This window comes from Echinops telfairi, unplaced genomic scaffold (genome assembly GCF_000313985.2).
Source record: "Echinops telfairi isolate 266 unplaced genomic scaffold, ASM31398v2 ScPeMD7_24;HRSCAF=84, whole genome shotgun sequence".
Taxonomy (NCBI): domain Eukaryota; kingdom Metazoa; phylum Chordata; class Mammalia; order Afrosoricida; family Tenrecidae; genus Echinops; species Echinops telfairi.
Genome location: NW_022103921.1, coordinates 3,071,663 through 3,074,443, shown reverse-complemented (window position 1 = coordinate 3,074,443; position 2,781 = coordinate 3,071,663).

Genomic DNA, 2,781 nt, shown 5'->3' with positions numbered 1-2,781 from the left:
ATGAAAAGAAAGAATAGTGCATGGTTCGTGGGCAACAGTGAGGCTCTCTTTACCAGCTGCCCGGCCACCCTGCCCAGCAGAGGGGAGGACCTGCTTGCCTGTTCCAGTGGCCATCCTGGTGCGCTTCTCTACAGCAGTGGACTCATAGAGTAGGGTCCTTTTGTGATTGACTAACTTCACTCAGCATAATGGTTTCCAGATACCTCCACGTCCTGAAGTGTTTCACAGTCTCCTCGTTGTGTGTTTTAAGGCTGTGTAGTATTCCATTGTATGTATATACCTACATTTTAAAAATGCATTCTTCTACTGATGGGGATTTAGGCTGTTTCCAACTTCTTGCTATTGTGAACTGTGCTGCAAGGAGCATGGAAGCGCACACGTCTGATAGTGATCTGTCTCGTGTCTTTGGAGTATATGTCCAGCAATGATATTGCTTGGTTATATGATATTTTTATTGCCAGCTGTTTTAGGAATCACCATATTACATTCCACTGTGGTTGTACATATTTACAAGACCACTAGAAGTATGTAAGAATTCCAATCTCTCCATACTCTCTCCAGCATTTGTTGTTCTCTGGGGGCTTTTTGTTTGTTTTTTTAATTGGGCTACAGTTTGATGGGTGTTAGATGGCATCTCATTGTTATCTTGACTTGCATTTCCTTGTGTGCTTGTTAGCCATTCAGGGGTCATCCTTTGTAAATTGTCCTCTGCCCACATGTTAAGAGGGTTATTTGTTTTTTTCTTCTTTTTGTAGGCGTGTAGTATTCTGGAGATTGTAGTAATTCATCTTTGTTCGTTGTGTCATTGATAAATATCTTTTTCCAATCTGTGGGCTCTCATTTCGCTCTTTTGATAAAATCTTTAGACCTACACGTTTTATTTTTAATAGGGCCCATTCATCCATTTGTCTTCCGCTGTGTGTGCTAGCTTTGTTATATCTGGTAGCCCATGGATGCCCTGCCCTACAACCCTTAGATTTGTCTCAATTTTCTTTCTTGTGGTTTTTAAAAAAAATCATTTTATTGGGGGTTCGTACAACTCTTATCACAATCCATCCATCCATCCATTGTGTCAAACACATTTGTACATGTGTTGCCATCACCATTTTCAATACATTTCCTTTCTGCTTGTTATCAGCTCCTCAATTTTCCTCCTCACCCCCACCCTCATGAACCCTTGATAATTGATAAATTATTGTTATTTTGTCATGTCTTACACTGACCGATGTTTCCCTTCACCCACTTTTCTGTTGTCCGTCCCCCAGGGAGGGGGTTATATGTCGATCATTGTGATCAGTTCCCCCTTTCTCCCCCACCTTCCTCTTACCCTCCTGGTATCACTACTCTTAATATCAGTCCTGAGGGGTTTATCTGTCCTGGATCACCTGTGTTTCCAGCTCTTATCCGTACCTGTGTATATGCTCTGGTCTAGCCAGATTTGTAAGGTAGAATTGGGATCATCTACGGTGCTATACTGCACCCTGACTGGCTCATCCTTTTCTTGTGACTCTTCTGTAAGGGGATGTCCAATTGTCTACAGATGGGCTTTGGATCGCCAATCCACACTCCTCTCATTCACAATGATATGATATTTTGTTCTGAGTCTTTGATGCCTGATACCCGATCCCAGCGACCCCTCATGATCACTGTCTCAATTTTCTTGATGATGATCCTGGTAGCTTTGAATTTTACATTTAAGTCTCTGATCCATCTTGAGTTCATTTTTGTATATAGGGTGAGGTATGGTTCTTGTTTCATTCCCCTTGGCCGATGAATACCCAGTTTTTCCAGCCCCATTGAAGAAGGCATTTCCTTCCCAATTAATGTTTATTGGGCCTTTGTTGAAAGTCAGTTGTCTGTAGGCAGATGCTTTTATTTTGGGGTTTTCTGTCCTGATTCATTGGTCTATGTATTATACCAGTATCAGGCTGCTTTGACAGCTGTGTTTGTGTAGTAGGTTTTGAGGCCAAGTTGTGCAAGACCACCTACTTTGTTCTTTTTGAGGTGTTCTTTCCTTTCTTGGGCTTCAGGCCCCTCCATATGAAATTAGTCATTCGTTTTTCATTTCTTTAAAGAATTATATTGCAATATGCATTATAATTCCATTGAACTTGTAGATTGCTTTAGGCAGTACTAACATCTTCACAATATTGAGTCTTTCTATCCATGAACGCAGGATATTCTTCGTGGGTCTCTTGGTTTCTTGTAAAAATGTCCTGTAGTTTTCTTTGTACAGGTCTTTTGTTTCTTTGGTTAGATTTATTTCTAGGTATTTCAACTTCTGTGTGGATATTGCAAATGGTGCTGTTTACTTAATGTCTTTTTCAGAACTCATCACTATTATAGAGAAGTCCAACTGATATGTGATTGCTAATCGTGTATCTTACTACTTTACTAAATTCTTCAATTGTTTCCAACAGGAGACCTTATGGTTCTCTGTATATAAAATCATATTGTATGCAAATAGTGAGTTTTACTTCTTTTTTTTTTCCCAGTTGCACTCTTTAATTTCTTGTTGTCTTATTGTTTTGCCTAGGACTTCTCCAGCACAGTGTTGAAGAAGACTGGGAATAAGCGACAACCTTGTTGGGTTCCTCTTTTCTTTTTTTTGTTTTGTTTTGTTTGTTTGTTTTTTAACATTTTATTAGGGGCTCATACAACTGTTATCCCAATCCATACACACATCAATTGTGTAAAGCGCATTTGCACATCGTTTCTCAAAACATTTTCTCTCCACTTAAACCCCCGACACCAGGTCCTCATTTTTCCCTTCCCTCCCCG